This window comes from Stegodyphus dumicola, chromosome 7 (genome assembly GCF_044657685.1).
Source record: "Stegodyphus dumicola isolate Sdum_Otavi_A_Nest chromosome 7, ASM4465768v1".
Classification (NCBI taxonomy): Eukaryota; Metazoa; Arthropoda; class Arachnida; order Araneae; family Eresidae; genus Stegodyphus; species Stegodyphus dumicola.
Window position 1 is genome coordinate 112,306,339 of NC_140774.1, and position 17,325 is coordinate 112,323,663.

General features: G+C 30.8%; 1 protein-coding gene across 1 annotated transcript in view; it reads left to right on the forward strand.

Annotated features, from left to right (window-relative positions):
- Window positions 1-535: 535 nt before the first annotated feature.
- Window positions 536-17,325, forward strand: part of LOC118198065 (flavin-containing monooxygenase 5-like) — a 99,481-nt gene continuing 82,691 nt past the window's right edge. The window contains exon 1 of the mRNA XM_085820728.1: window positions 536-627. The gene's annotated coding sequence lies outside the window, so the exon portion shown is untranslated. The remainder of the gene's footprint in view (window positions 628-17,325) is intronic.

Below are 17,325 nucleotides of genomic sequence, written 5' to 3' on the forward strand. Positions count from 1 at the left end.
TTTACTTTAATCTCTGATCATAATTACATTACAAGTGTGTTACCTTTTATGTGTTTAACTACATTTTATTTTGTGTTCAAGTAAATATACGAGTACAATAACTGAATTTGATTTTTAGTCACATTTGTTGTCTGAGTTTTAAAATAACAACATAAAATTTACATTTTCTATCATTGTTTTTTCAAATTAAGTTTTTTCGAAACATAAATAATATTTATAACATAAAAAATTAGGGAATTATATATACTTAGAATACGTAAAATATAATCAAATTATAGTTTGAGCACATAGTTACTGTTTTGTGTTCACAATGCTATTATTCATTAATTACAGGATGCAATTACATAATGTAGAAATTATTGCAATTATATAATGTAGAAATAAAATGAAATGGTGATAAAAGTAAAGGAAAGAGGGCGTGAAGAATTTGCGATCCTTTTCGACTACCAGGAACAAAATTGGGTGTGGTTAGATCACGTCAATCTTTCTAAGCCACGACTACTAAGGGCATGCTTTCCCCCCTTTTTTGGTTTCACTTTGACTGAGTGGCGGGCATCTCCATGAGTTCTAACCTCCTTGGTTAATGCAGGCGAATGATTTGTTTTAGAACAGATACCATAGGTTTAGGTAACAGTTAATACTCTTTAGTATTTCAAATTCATTTTCTCTTAAGATTTTCATAGTTAATATTTTTTCATTTCTTATTTTACTGTACGAATATAATGCATAATATGTAACGGTAATGTGTAAAATGATTACTTGATTATATATAATACTGACAAGAGTTTCTATCACCTATAAGCTTTTAGAATACTGCCTAGGCCTGTCAAATATTATACACAGAACTTTGCTACAGCAAGAATTCCACAATACTAATTCTTGCATATTTATATCAACAATGTATTCGTTTATTACGAGCAGTGCTTAGAAAATGTTCATCATATTTAATTATATAAAAATTAATTTTCATGCGTCCAATAGATATGTTACACTAAATTAAGAAAAACGTCAATGTCATATAATAAAAATTATTTTTAGAATGTTAAAGAAGAACTGGATACTTATTTTGTCTGATAAAAGAAAGGAAAAACTTTGTTTTTCTCACTTTGCAAAATCCAATTGCTTGAAAATCCAATTGCTAAACTGTACAATTTATCAGTACATAAAAAAAGTATTGAAGATTCTTCTTAAATACTTTGCATAGCTATTTTATCAATCGCCTTTTGTGCAATGAGTTTACAAAAATTAATGCCTAGTGTAACATTTTAAAATTATGAAATATAGACAGTTTTATTTCAGTTTTTAAAAGGTTTTTGTTTTGCATATTTTTTTTTTTTTTTTTTTTTTCTGTTTAGTATCAAATTCTATTAAATTAGCTCTTCATACAGTATTATTGGCTTAGTGCATAACTTGATTCAATGATAAAAGAAACGTTGGATTAAAATATAAAAAAAAAAAAACTGGTGAAAAATTAAGAATTTTGGATTGTGATTAGGAGCCATTATTATCATTAGCCGAAAGGGCGGCAGCCCAGAAGGACTAATAATTTCGTTTTGGCATTTTGCGTTGAAAACTTTAAATGTTGTTTCGCTTTTCAAACTGTTGCCACCAAATATTACAGCCCTATATTATATTTAAGGAAATTAAATAATGAAGAATCTGCATAATGTATGTATGTTTCTCACATTGGGATAAAACACGGTACCTAGAGTCAATTTTGAATAACGTACGTTTCCGCTCGAATATGAGCATCTCGAAGCCCGAATTTGAAAGTTATTTTGTGAACTATTTCATTGTCTGTAAACTTTAAGTGTTTTTTTTTTTTTTTTTTTTTTTTTTTTTTTTTTTTTTTTTTTTTATTATTATTATTATTAATAGACTCAACGGTTTAAAAGCGTGCAAAGACAACACTGTACGAAAAAAAAAAAGTTATCTCCAGCGCGCGAGACTGTGTATCGGAAATTCTAAAGGTATACTCATTTTAAAGTTATTCTGCGATATTGCTGTTGAACTAAATTTGATGGTTTAAGTGCGAAGAACACGATATTTAATATATAAAGGTAACCCATAAAACGTTAATAAAACGCCCCTTTTGGCGTAATGTAAAATCTGAAAGCCTTCAAAAATTATTTTATTGTCTTTTTTAATTTTTTATTATTTTTCAATTTTATAAAGGGGTTATTTTCATAAACATGTAACTATACCGGAAATTTGGAGTCATAATTTGTATGGATTTTATTGAACGATTGTTTTTCCTTCGTTAAAGAATATTTTAATTAGAAACATAAAACAATAAAACCACTGGGACTTGAACTCAAATCAGAATGTACGAAATATTCACTGAAACAAACATAAGGAAGGTAACACTGTATACAATATACTGTGAAAAATAAGTAAAGGCATATAGAGCAATACATGCAATACATGTAAATTATAGAAGATGGACTAAAATTTTTTCTGGGTATCGAAACTAGACCATTCTGTTCCATATCATTGCTCTTTTAGCCTTGCGACTGAGAGAGCTATGCTGTCTAATAGTTCAATAGGCCACCATGGACATATCGATACCGATATTTAATTTTATCTCCTTAATTATTAAAAAGCGTATTATTTTGATGCAGAATGAAAGTATTTCTAATATATTCAGTATATTTCGGTGGATAAAAGAAAATGAAATAAAAGAATAAATATGTAAACAATAATGATATGATCATTGCAGGTGACTAGAAATAAGCAATTGTCAAAGACATCAAATCATTTGCAGTTTTCTAGCAAATGGAAAAACATCGAAACATGCAAGATATATTCGTGAGAAATAAAAGTATTTTTGCATTTTCATACCAAATATATACGTAAGAGCGTATATTTACAAATATATAAAAGTGAGAAGTTTCACAAGGGAAAATTTCAAATTCAATTTTCCAATAATGTCATTTCTTACTTTAAGGCTTAGACAAAACTTTTTTTTTGGAAGAAAGGGAAGGGAATACATTTCATGATCTTAGATTATCTGTTACTAAAATACAATCAGTTCGCACGTCTTCGTATTTCAAATTTCTGAAGAGTTATGCTTATTCTAAAAGATATGTATCAGTTCCTTTTTCCATTTCCCCTCTTTTTCATTCTTTCCTTTTTATTTTGTTTTTAAATCTTTTTTAAAAACCGTGTAACTCTCGCATCGTGAATGTTTCATTTTAAAACTGTCATTTTTAGTCAACAACACTTCACAGCTTGTACTGAAGATAAGCAAATCATTCAGTACCTTTTCAAATAATGCAACTGACAAGGCATATTTCTAAACTTATTTACCCCTTTCTAGAGAAAATATAACTGACAGCAGCAACTGGAGAAACTGTAATGTCTGTTCCTTTTAATTTGATGAGCTCTACGTAAAGATGTATACATAGAATTCCAGTAGTAATTATATGTTCTTTCTTTCATTAACAATTATTCAGGTTGAACGAAGTATATATTTTGAGAAATTCTATATTTGTCTATTGTTAAATGCATTAGGGTGCTTGCAATATAAGATATTTTCTCCCTCCTTACTTCAGGCCTTCGTGATGTAACGGTAGTAGACTCGGCGCATATTCGAAAAAAAAAAAAAAAAAAAAAAAAAAAAAAAAAAAAAAAAAACCTAATGTCTCTACAGTGGCGCCTGAATAAAATGTAAATCTACCCATCTATATTTTTCGTAATCTTTATCTACCTGAGTATAAATAATTAGAGTAGCTTTTGTAAAATAATACCAGTTACATATAACATAAAATTATCTATTTATGTATACCGCTTTAAAAGAAAAATAACCTAATGTCTCTACAGTGTGCCGCCCGAACTAAAAGATGCTGGATGATGATTCTTCACCACCAAAACTTTTGAACCACTTTATTTTCAATTATGGTGTTTCGTACCACTATGTTTTAGAACTGCGATGTTTTTTCTTGCTTTCTTTCTCCCTTGACGCTTCGCTTCGCAATGTTTCCGGCGGATACATCTATTTACTGGCCAATTTTTCCTACGGCAAAACATCATTCTTTAATAAACTCGTAGCTGAGAGCTTGATATTGTTCGTTGCCAATATCTCTGCAAATTCAACATCGAAAGAAACGGGGATTTTTTTTAACTAATTGAAACATAATATATGATTTACTGATTAAACATTTATTGGGATCGTATGAAAGTTAGAATGAATTATTCTTAGGATATTTTCTACATTCAGATTTGAAACGATGTCAATAATTTGTTTCCTTTATAAAATTTTCGAACTGATTTTGCATCCAGTATTTAAGAAAATAAAACCTTTACTAAGTTATTTTGAATAAAATGTAAATCTACTCATCTATATTTTTAGTAATCTGTATCTACCTGAGTGCAAATAATCAGAGTAGCTTTTGTAAAATAATACCAGTTATATAACATATAATTATCTATTTATATATACCGCTTCAAAAAGAAAATAATTTAATGCCTCTACAGTGACGGCCAAACTAAAAGGTGCTGACTGAAGATTCGTCATTCGTCACCAATAGGATTTCGTGACTGGGTCACCTAATCCCCAGTCGCCCTTTAAAAGGGGGGTGTATAAGGTATTTTCTCTCTCCTTTTCCGCATGTCTTCGTGGTGTAACGGTAACGCACTCAGAGCGCATTCGAGAGGTCCCTGTTGGAATCTCGGCGAGGGCATTGCTCATTTCTCATGTCTCTTGCTTCAAAGTACCCTAATTTCCCTATAGCAATAATAATAAAGCTTAATAACAAACCTTTTTAAAACAGAGAATGAGAATCAGAGTTTCCTTTTTTATATTTTTGTCTACAGACTACTAAAAATATTTTATCCAAGAGATGATTTATTGGCTTAAAATTTATATAGAAGTATCAAGATTGACTTAGGATATGTCCCAAAGATTTCTTTCATTGATTATCAAAATTAGTTTTTTAACTGTTGTGCGTTTAAGTCTTTTGAAATGTTTAGATGTCGAATTTGACAAACATTTCCCAATTTTGAATTCCATAAAATTAATTTTCTTTAACTAAAACAAATGATTAAGTTTTGAATAAAATTGACTGTTTAGCATTAGTGATATATTTTATGTGTCAAATTTTTTATATACGGGGAATTTTGTATCCAAATACACATATATATATATCCAAAATCTTAAATCTGTTGAATAATACCATGGCATTACTCTGTTTAAAATAACGTTTAGCTACAGCATGCTATTTTGGGGTTCAAGGTTACTCTGCAGTTCAGTCTCCAAAACCTATCGTCAGAGCACAGAAGTTTAAGAACTTACACTAATATTTTTAATAAATCTAAAGAAATACTAAGGAATAACGGATAAGATGCTGAAATTTCGTGTCTGAAATATTGCCATTATTTTAAGCAGGTAAGCTGCAAAATCATGATATATATTTTTAAATCATTACTTTGAATTATCATAATTACTAAATTATTAATTTAAATAACGTTTCAAGAATTATTACAGTATCTTTATTACATATTTTCAATAAGCCTGAGATTTAAATAACAATAGGAATTTTAGATAACAATAATTCCTGCAAATAGAAAGTTCATGGATGCGTAACTCAGACAAGAAGGTGAGTAGACGAACATAAGCAAGACATATGACAGGTAGTAGTGAGGATAAAAAGGAAAAGGGCGCTTTTACCCCGCAGATTTTAATTGATAGAAGAAACAAAGTATCTGTTCAGAGAAACGTCATATCATACATAATTTTTGATACAGTAATATGAAATCTCAAGGCATTTTTTCACTATGATATCATTTTTAGCCTTCTCCATGTACAGATAGCTACCGGTGTGTAGCCAATGCAGAAGTCCGATTAGACCGGATTGAAATGTTGTTTCTCTTACGCGAATTTATGCGTAACATATCCCTTTAACATAATCTGCATTTAGCAATCAAAGATCAGGAGTCCGTATTCTGTATGAACATTAAATTTTAATTAAAGTTCACTAGTTTACAGACATTTATCAATACAACTCAAAATATTATTAGGATTTGTCTGTAAAATGTCCAGTTAATCGTTCTGCTAGGGAAAAGACTTTTCTATTAAAACTATATCTGCGAGGAAAAAGAATTATCACGAAAATCTCAATATTTGTGTTGAAAACAAGCTATCCGCTGCAAATGCACAGTGAATAAACTTTATTTTATTTTCCTCCACCTACTCGAGCTACACACACTGGCTTAGTATTTTACTATGACAATAGCAGCTTAGCGGACACAATAAAACAGACCCGGATTTTATCGCCAGAAAAGACAGACAGTGATATTCCGGACGGTCGTGGCTTAGGCCATCTGAGTGGGCTAGCGTCACGTCCAGAACTACCGTTCTTCAGTAGACGTTTCCGCCCTTCATGGTCTACGTGTGCCTGGGATCGGTGACCCTGGGTTGCCAGTTCGGCGAGAGGTGCAAAGAGAGAGTTCATTTTTTTTTTTTAATTCCGCCGCAGTGGGGGGGGATTCCATTGCAAGAATTTCATGAGTGTGCAGCGAGTAATCCTTTTTGAGGACTTTTTAAGGATTTTCCAACCTCTCGCCTAATGCGAGGTGTGAGATCCGTCTGTGTAGTCCCGTAATTCAGAGATCGTGGACTACATAACTTAAATGGACTTATCATGCACCATCCACTTATGCACTGGTTTAATATTATAATTTTATAGTTTCGGCCTCTGGAGCCATAAAATACACTGGCCCGTTTTCCACTATTCAATAAGTCAATCTACTCTATTCCGGAGAGGAGGGGCTTCTATCATACGAATGGGTGACGCAACGAAAGCAACTTATCAATGATGTCTGATGTAACGTATATTCTATCTACACATTATTACTTTAGAGTATTATTGCTTTTAATACTACACATTATTACGCATTATTATTTAGATATAATTATTTATCTTCAAGCCGTAAAACTCTCGGAATTTTACGTAATTTTGTATTCAAAATAGATTTTATATCTTTGATGTGCCCCCTGAACGTTATAGTGCTTAGGCGAACCTACTGCGATACCAAAAAGCCCCGGTTCGGATACTTGAGCAGGCATGGTTGTAACTGTCCGTACCTTCATAGGAGGCAACGATGGCTGCATATTAGGTGCCTCTAAAAGTGACCACAGCTCCCGCCCTTCGAGTGGCCGGTGTTGAAAAGGTAAGTGCCTGGCATTAGTTAAAAACATTGCTTTTTATATGTATCGAATTACGTTTCGTCTCGGAATGTCCTTTTTGCAAAACTTCTGGAGCATAGTTTGAAATACGTATTGCAATCTTGAAACAACTACGTTTATTATTTCATAGCGTATTCCTAAATAACGCCCAAGCAAAATATACTGCGCAACATATGATTTCAAGCTAATCCTAAAATGATTCTCGTAGGTACAGAAATAGGCCATCTCTGATGTAAATTTATTTTCTTCTTCGTTATGTATTTTCTAGATCTCTTCATTTTCTGTACTTTCATCTTTAACCCTTTGCGGCATAGTGTGTCCGGTCTGGACACACCGAAAAATTTTTTTCTATACGCACAGAAAAATTGAAGGATTTATACGTTACTTGTTGAAGGTTTACTTGTGTACTCCTCTAGGCCTAATTAGACTGCCTACCTTTTTTTTATCAAAACTCCGACTTTAAAAGGTAGCGTGCCGGAAAGAGATAAGAATGCAAATTTAATGCATTATAAACATAAAATATATCTCAGTAGAAATATTTATGCCATCGAAGAAGTTTTTTTTTTTTTTTTTTTTTTTTTTTTTTTTTTTTATGCAAACTTATAGCAATTGATCTTTTGTGAGATCGCAAGTTACATGTAAAATTCCTAGAGCGTGTGAATTCGGTACCATTCATAATTACCTTGTTCAAGAATTAATTGCTCTGAGATAAAATAAATCAGCTGTTTTCACACAAACTTCTTTGATTAATTTATTAAAACTTACACTATTTTTATGCAACTGATTTAGGATTTTTTGTTTTATGTTTATTATCTTTTAATCCCTCAATTCTCCAAAACTCAAGACTGGCCTTCATGGGCTCATCACTATGCAGCACAGATTATGTAATTCTAACTGATAAATGCTTCTTGCATTAACTCATCCGAATCTGCAGCTACACCTCGACTCGTTTCTTTCTTGAGATGTAAAAACATGGCCTTTTAGAGATTCTTAGAAGCTTCCGCTTAGATAGTTAAAAACTCTCGAAACTTTATGTAACGTGATCGCCGTTGAGAATTTTTATGAGCTTTCAATGTGAGATTAAACATCTTACTTTCTCTGTAAGGCCCAATTTAGAATAATTTTAAAATTTACGCGACTTTATCTTACCAATTATGAAGAGAGCATTATGTTGTTATGAAACAATAAGTATAAACATTAGTGCTAAATTTCAAACACACAGACATCATTTGCATGGATTAAAATGGAAGTGGACTTATAAATCGAATATAAACGTAATGTACTTATAACAAACTATCATATGGTTCATCAGTAGCAAGCGGAGGTTCTCATGAATGACACGGCGGAAGCCATTACGTGATAGAATACTATACGATATAAGAAGAGAACAAAGGGGCCGCGGCTAGTCAATGCCGCCAACTCTGGGTACCCGGAAATGACATCGCTATCTTGGATATACCCGTAAATGAAGCAGGCGGAATGAAGGATATCATGCATGATAGTTTTATTTACTTTGTGGCCACAACAATATTCAAAGTTTTTATTTTGTAGCAACTATGATGTTATTCATTTTTTAATAACGACTTCTTGAACCAGGTGCTTGGAATGACACCACTTTATATTAATTTTCTTTTATTATTTTTAATTATTAAAGCTGTCATTGTTTTTAATTGATTCCGTCATTTATTTTAATAATAATACATTTTCCATAAATTAAAAAAAAAATCTGAGAGTCGAACCAGCAACCTCTCGCATGGAAGCCGTACACGCAACCGCGAAGCCACATCATCACACTCAAAGAAACAGCTCTTTTGACCCTGTCTATCAGCAAAAATTACTGTGGTGTAAGTACCCTGCAGGATTGTGCATGCGCATGACTGTTCCAACGTGCCCAAACCATTTCACGCCTTTGTGCGTCCGCAAAGGCGAATGAATACAATGTTTTATTTTTCCTTGTTTTTTAGATGTACAATTTTTCTACATTTTTAATTTCTTTTCTCATTTCTTTAAGTTACGAACAAAATTTTTGCTACTTTCTTTTCCTTCCCGCAGTTTACTAAATAAAATTAATTAATTTTCACTCCTCCATACTGTTTTGTTATCTATGCATATATAAATTTTATTTTGATGTTTCGTTTCCTTCCATATTTTAAGTTTTACAACTTTATTTTATATTTTTTTTTACTTTAGAATTTTTTTATTTTTTACATTTAAGTTTCTGTTAAATTTTCTAGAGGCACTAAAGCGAATATCCTCAAAACGCTCTCGTTTATTCAGCAAAAAAATTGATTTACTTTACTACTTTACAAGCACATCATAAACTATTAAATATCTGAAACACTTTACACAAATATTTTTAATTTTCTTGCACGCATCCTACCTTAAACACTAAACATATGATGAAACATAATTTCCTTTCTGTGAAATCATCACTCGGATTCTTAATATGCACAGCCTCATAACTACTAATATATTTGAACTTATCTTGATTTCTTTAACAAGGTACAGGAAAACGAATTATTTTTAACTAAAAAGATATCAACACTGTAACATATCATTTTAAATTGAAATTAAAGCTAGATTTGCTAGGGTGAACTCAAAAGAGAAGTATATAATACACATGGAATTAAAATTCAGGAATTACATGAAAGCTTGTCCCCTTTCCCCTAGTTCGGAATACTGTTTTCAACCAGTATCATCAATAGTTTTTATGGATCTCGAAAGCCTTTCAACGTATCCATTCTAACTTAAGCTAAAAGATGCTCTTTTCAAATTACCATTATTTATTTAACACTGAGCCCTCACAGCTTCTTTAGAATACTTGACATTTAATCTGTTATAAATAAAATCATGCATAAAAGGCAGTATTGGCATAAATTTCCAAATAATGATCCAATATAGTAGTTACTTTAAAAGTTTCAACACTTTCATTCTAACCTCAGTTGAGAATATTTTCAAATTTATAATGCTTAAATTTTTAATTCAAGTACTTTCCCTGAATAATTAATGTAAGTTTTAAAGCGCTTTTTATGTGTGACACTTCGACGCAAAAAAATTAATAGATTCTTTCTAGGAGAAATGTATCTAACACTAGCATAGCTGTGTTTCCCGTTGCGCTTAATTTTGAGCAATTAATCATTTGCTAATACGTATCATGCAAATGAAGTGTCATCTATGCTTTGAAGCCTTTCTCACTTTTACTGAAATATGTGTATCTGTCGTAAAACGAGCTTTCCTGTTTAAATCCCTGTTTGTGAGTAAAATCTTTTTCTGACAGTACATAGTTATAAAATGGAAGTTAAAATGCGCAAAACAAAGTCTAATTAATTCATCGTCTAGTTTACTAATCAAATGCCACTGGACAGGTATTAAATAGTTAATAATTAGTTTAATTTACTAATAAGATTTCGTTCAATCATTGAAGACAAATCCCCATTACCTCCAATCATAAGATGAAAAAACAAGAAATTATACAATCCATGAATTCTGCGAGATTGAAAGATATTGTAAACAAATATTAATCTATAAAGATTCCGAATAATTTCAGATTTTATTTCATGCCAACATACTTAGGTCTCGTTTGAAATAAGAATTGAAATTATTCATAGCTGATAAGGATAGAGAAGCTCTAATATAATGCATTTATTGTATTCAATAACTCTTACTTTTTAACAAGAACCTTATTGTTTGTATATTTTATTTATTAAAATTTTCAGAATTAGCGTTAATGATTTTATGATTAAAATTTCTATTTTACAACAAATAAATAATATTAGACGGCAAAATCAGTAATTATTAAAATTTTAAATTGTTTTACCTGACATAAACATATTTTTCGTTTAAACTGAAATATAATGCAGCAACTAAAACAAGTCTTCATTTGCTTATAGGAATTGTATGAATTTTCTAATATTTAAGTAACTTTGTCAATTTCTTGTATTGTAGTCAGCATACCAAAGAGCTTAAAACATCTGTGGAAATCCCGGAGAAGAATAACTTTCATAATTGAGAACCTGTGTTTTAAATGTACATATGAGGCAAAGAGTTACTTAAATTTTCTCTGAAACTCCTATTGTCTCGACTATGAACTTTTGTTTGTTTTCCCAAATTTAATCTAAATTATTACCTTCAGAGGTTTAACTTGCTCGGGTAAAAGATGTAATCGTAAACGGAAGCTGTAGGTTCTGATTTGCACAAGTTATAAATGAAATTTGTCACAATAGCGAAGTTCAACTTTTTTCCCTTGGCTTGAACAAACTGTTTACATTTTCCGTATTCTCAAAATGGGTGGATCAGATTTATTATTTATGTTAAAGTATTTTCAAGCGAGATAAATAAAACAATGCGAAAATGAAAATTCGGTACGATGTGCTTTCATGCGGATTCATCTCTGAAAACTTTGTTATGCAACGGATAGTGAAAACAAATGATTGTTTTGAAAGTAAATGTTAGAGGTTTAAACATTTATTGTTACGTATCTAGGTTAATATGTTTTGTCATAAGTAAATTTTGAATCTATATTTGCTTTGAAGTATCTTTACTTCCTTGATTCGAGGAAGCTTATTTCACGCTGTTCTTACTTTAAATTGAATTCTATTTCCGGTTCAATGAAGCTTAACGCGGTTCTCTTAACATGCACATAAGTATGTTTGCATTTCTTTCAAAATGTCATAAATTTATGTAAACATTACGTATTCAGTTTACTTAAATTCATGAATGTAATTATTTTGTTATAGCCGTGTAAGAACTATGTATTTTAATATATTTAATCTTTTTAACAGCTCTCAAGAAATTAGAAGTATAGTATTCCAAAACACTGAATATATATCTCATCAATACAAATTTTTTTAAGCATTTAGCTGAGAAATTGAAAGAGAAATAAGAAATAAATATATCACCAAAAAGTAACAAATTACAAATATATGCAATTAGCACCTTATTTCTGAATAAATTATTTTCTAGCGTCAAAGATTTTAGCAAATCTAACTATATAATATTATAATAAGTGTTATAATGAGATTTATGTTGTTAAATAACCAGTATAAATTACTATAATTTACTAAGATTGCTTGTGATTTCACTATTGAAATCTAAGTTTCTGCTATATTTATTGCATAAAAGTTTGATTGCCTTTAAACGAAATGTGAATTTTTGTATGATTCAAAATTTTGAAAATTTGTATTTGATGCAGGGATATGTATAATCCGAGCATGAGAAGAGCTACTTGAAAACGAAATATTGCCTTTTCTTTTCGTATATTGAATCTTTTTTATTTAATCTTCAGTTCATGATTTAATTTTCTTTTCAAAGATTTAATTTTCTTTCATAAGCCGTTTGTACTTATTATTTATTTCACTGATAATTATAATCGTAATCTCTTAATGACATTATTTTAGAAAGAATACCTTTGCATAACAAACAAAGCGATTGCATAAGGAATTGAAACAGTAATAGACATTTTAATGCAGATTAATGAATTATGTATTTTTATGTATTTTATTAAAATTATGTATTTTTATAGGCAAATATGTTGAGAATAATACATGAATTTAATTTAAACATTTATCAAATTATTAATGATATGCGAACAGATTCAGGATCAAAACTACATTTTTTCATAAATAATGAAACTATATGCTAGATAATGAATCGCATCTCACTTCAATAAAAGAAAAGTTCATGAACATTTTAATTCTCTGAGCAGAGGGTCGAAAGCTACGTCAATCTATGAATCTATTACAGACACTACTTTTGCAAGCGTGCTTTTAGGAAATGCAATGTGTACTTCATTTTATGGAAATACACTCCGTTTCAGGTATCATTCTTGATGTAGTACAACGTTTACTGAGAATAGCGGCAATATTCTAGTGCATTCATTGTTATTTTGGAAGGCTTTAGAAAGAAAGTTCGCTTGTTGAAATATATCGGTGCTTCTTCAAAGATGCAATATATAAAAATGAATCAATAAAAAGGAAATTTATTGTGATAAAATTTCATCTCAAACGTTATTGAATATTCGTTTTTTACATTTATCCTTTGCTAGTTTTGATAGTAAGATTATATTTAAATAAAAACTAAACAAAATTTCCATCTTATTAAACAGTACATGAGGCATGATTTATAATGCATTTCGTTTTTAAAAACGCTAACGATTTTTTTCAGCTAGCATATACATATAAATTGATATTTATTTACTAGGGCCAAATCTGAGGTAAAACTAATTTTTCTTGCATCTTTTGGAAAGTATTTAATCAAACAAACAGCATGAAGAAAATTCTATCTGTTAAAGCGACACTATATTCATAAGCTTTTTGGCTAAATATGTTAATAAACATTTTGTAATTACATTTCTTTAAAAACATTTCGATAAATGTATGGATGCAACACGCTGCATTCTAAAATATCAAATTCGTCAAAAATCTTCTTCTGGTTAGGGATGTTCACTAACTTTATATAGTTTTAACAAAATAAGGAATATGAATCAAACTAATAAAAGCACTTATATATTTTTAAGAATCATGTTTGTTTCTAGTTTGTCATTACAAATAACAGAGTGAAAGTTTATTTTACGGTACCCAGGGATGTCACACAAATTTAGCGTCTGAAAAAATGGACTGATCAGGCTTGTTTATGTACTTTACATTTTTCTCTTCCTATTTAAGAATTAACAGAAAATATTAAAAGGAACAGTTATCGCCATTGCTTTGAAATCATATTATCAGGTTCAATGCTCCGCCTTACTTGCTTTGGGAACATTCAAGAGCCTGACTCGGAACAGGGAGCTTACTAAAGCTATGTTCAATAAATGTGGGAAGTAGACAAGATACACAGGAAGGGTATACGAAACCCTTTATTTTTCACTCTTTACAATGATTTCCGGACTTCGGAATACAGAGACCAACCACTTGTGGTCTGAACGTAAGAATATAAAAATATTAACTAAACTTTGGAGTAACAAACAAGGGCCTCCGAGAAGATTGGCCGTATATTAACAGGAAGCCGTATGTAGTACAGAGAACTGTTAACACTACAATACGTTTAAAATTATTAAGAGGATTAAACCTCTGGCCTGGAAGGCAACCAGCAACCGAGTAAAACTGCTAAGGCAAGCGGCCTGCTTCTACTAACTCCTTCCTCTCCTTTGTTTGGCAAAAGGTCACAACTTAAATACTTGGCGTTCGCCAACAAATTTGCATAAATAAGTTAAAGCTTTTAATTCTGGCCGGAAGTAGAAAATAAGAAGTGATAGTAAAGATTTAAAATAAAATAAACGTTAGTAAAACTTAAGATCCTTACAATATTACTAAAACAAGAATTTAATAAAAATATTGAAAATAGTTTTATACACAAACATTCAAAATAACAGTCATATTTTAGTTTTTAGTTTCATACATGAAAAAGAAGGTTAGCCTATTCATCTGCTAACAATGACGATGAAAAATTATGATATTGGTGACGATATAAGGGATGACGATAATAATAACTGAAAACTTATTTTATAAATTGCACTAGAATTAAAGCTAACCCATTTATACAATCATAAAGTAATGCATTTAACATTTCAACAGAGTTGTAAGATATTTTCTCTCTCCTTAACGCGTGCATTTATAGTGCAATTGGGAGTTACTCCTGGCTGACAAACGGTAGGTCCGAACCTCGATTCCAGAAGAGAGCACTGCAATTTTTCCTATCTCCTGCTGCGATGTAAAAAACTAATGTCTCTAAAAAGTAAAAGAGAATTATTAGGTAATGAACTGTTCAAAATATTTCTCTTATAATAATATCCATCTCTTCAGATTTTCTTTAATTTTAAGTAAAAAGTAAGAAATTAATTAATGTTTTTGCATAGCTTATGCATTTACTCAAACATAATTTAATTATTTACTCCAATGAGAAGCTGCATTATGATATTTGAATGTAACGTGCATGGACTTTTGATATGACCTCCTGTCTAACTACAGTTCGTAAGAAGTCCAGAAAAGTTTAATCGGATGGGCTTAATACATATACGAAATGTTGAAATTTCGACAAATTCATTTCGTAGGCTGTGCCTTAGCCTTAGGCAGCCAGCGACATTTTCAAGAAGTGTCAAATTTAATCTTGGTTTATCTCGAAATCATGCTTAGCACTGGATCTTTTCCTTCCCGTCACTAATTGTGGGCATTTGCGAATTACTCAGCGAAACAAAATCCTTTAATCATATCTCATTTCATTTAATTTTTATGGAAAGTTCGGTAAAAATAAATTTTCTATAACATTATATGCATCATTACGATTTTACCGTTAAATTATTATTATGCATTATTATCTTAACAAGAAGCTTTATCATATTAGATGCTAAATAGTTTTCTGAATATGTCTTTAATTCTTTCTAACTGCATGCAAATAATTGAAGCATACTGCGTTTTGCATTGTTAAATGAATGAACATAATTATTGTAAACGAACGTTAAGTACTATAATTATAATTTTAAGCGATTCCTTGCAGCATACAAACTTTGACTAAATGAGATATTTTCTTGCGTGTGCATCACAAGGAGGTACTAATGCTAGAACGAAAGAAGATATTTTGTCAACAGCTTGAATATTAGAGGAACGAAAATGAGGAAAATCACATTATTGCCCTAAAAGGGTAATCAAACGATATCTTTAGAACTGATTGTAATATAAATAATTTTTCCTTACGTAGATACAAACTCACAAAGTACAGCTAATCAGAAATTACAGGATCTTCAAAAGCGACGATATTCCGCCAAGACGGTATGGTGATTAGGGAAGCCTGCAGCGGCACCGAAGGGCTCGAGTTCGAATCTCGGAAAAGGCATGGGTGTTTGGAATGTATAGTGTCCGTACAGCATGCGGGCACTCTAAATATGCGGTGAGCCGAAAGTCCTCTCGAGAGATTGGTGGTTGGGGAAGAAGGGTTGGAGGACCACTCTTTCCCCATCCCGAGGGACTCTTGAACCCGTTCCCCGGAGGATCTCCATCAAAATTGGGGGCGTAAATGAGCAACGTTGTACTGTCGCCTGTATGGCGCTCAAAGCTGTTGTAAACTACAGACGAAATCTTGCACCCCTTGCCACGATGGATTTCATAGGTTTGTTCTAATGTTACTGTCAGACAAGCGAGATAAGTCACAACACAAAGCGACGATATTATAAGGAACATTACCAGGCTCTGACTATGCATCTAAACTATTTTCAAAGAAGCTGAAGTGTTTTTGAAAATAATTTATAGCAATCTGATTGGCAAAATAACGAAAAGTACTTTATAAAATTATAGAATAAACGTATTCGGCGTAATGAAGCAGTCGTTTTCAAAAAATGTTAGGTAGTTTTGGTGTTTTTTTTAATAAGTAGTGCATTTATGATTGTCATAAGTAGAAAAGTAATAAAAAAGCATCAGCACAGCTTTTAAATAATTTACGACACTCAATAAACATTTTTATGCTTTAAAATGATACGAAAGTAATATAGTATTAAATATGATGAAGGAGAGATTTGAATTTGTTGCACAAAATGTAACTTTCGTTTGTTCATGTAATAAATCTTCACTTGAGTTACGGAAGGTAAATCTATGTTTCGAAAGATACATAAATAATTCTGCGCTATTTTTCTGTATTTTAAATTTAAAATATTACCATTAACAAATTTACTCAAGGGATATAGAAAACAGAATATATTACTTTTATCGTCCATTTATAACTCCGTAAAAGAACCTTTCCACGAAAGCAGCCAACCTAAAATATTCGCAAATAAACTTAATTAAGGAAATGGCTTGAGCTAAAATGCGTTTATGCAGTTCCGTTTAAAAGCGAAAACATTTCAAGCTTTAAACAAGGATTTAAAATTAAAATTAATTTTTTGATTCTAAGTATAAAAGTTCGGCTTTTTATTTTCAAATTTCAATTGAAATAAATCAGGACGGAAATAAATTATCAATAAACCAATATAATACACAAAAGTAAAAGCGCATGTTTATTTTAATGAAGTCAGCAGATTTAATGAGATTTATCTGAAAATTATAATTACATAAAATAAAGCACACTTGAACTCTTCAGTGTTCATATGTTTGTCGCATCATTTCAAGCAAAAAAATATCTTTTAAATAATCAATAAAAATTAATTGCGGTTAAGTTAT